The 429-nt window shown below is 34.3% G+C and overlaps 1 protein-coding gene across 1 annotated transcript in view; it reads right to left on the bottom strand.

The window, feature by feature from the left end:
* The window catches only part of xpo1a (exportin 1 (CRM1 homolog, yeast) a), a 29726-nt gene that overhangs the window by 28227 nt on the left and 1070 nt on the right, over positions 1 to 429 (bottom strand). The gene's annotated exons all lie outside the window — the stretch shown is intronic.

The raw sequence follows: 429 nt of genomic DNA, 5'->3' as shown, positions 1-429 counted from the left end.
AATATTATTATCAACATAATAAAGACACCTGGACTCGGTCCAGACCCAAAGCCATATTGGGCAAGACCAGTGGCCGAGACAAGTCCGAGTCCAAGACCATAGAAACATGGTCTTGAGTCCGGACTGTTAAGCAATATTTAGCAACACTTTCTTATCCAATGTTAAAAAACAAACATTACGATTGGTTTTATGGTATTCTCTTTTGTTTTATGCTGTCTACGTATCTGTACCTCTGCATATGAACTTATAATAGTGGAAGCAAAATGTGCACAATAGTGGAAAAAAAATGTAAAATGTAAGGGGGGTAACTGGTTTCTTCTTCTTTTCTAAATAGAGTGAATAAATAAAAACATTGAAATACGAACAAGCCAAATAAAAGTGTACAAGAGTAAAACAAATACTACAACAAATTTGTACGATAAAGAGTAA

This window comes from Etheostoma spectabile, chromosome 5, assembly GCF_008692095.1.
Source record: "Etheostoma spectabile isolate EspeVRDwgs_2016 chromosome 5, UIUC_Espe_1.0, whole genome shotgun sequence".
Taxonomy (NCBI): domain Eukaryota; kingdom Metazoa; phylum Chordata; class Actinopteri; order Perciformes; family Percidae; genus Etheostoma; species Etheostoma spectabile.
This window is presented reverse-complemented; position numbering and strand designations above follow the sequence as displayed.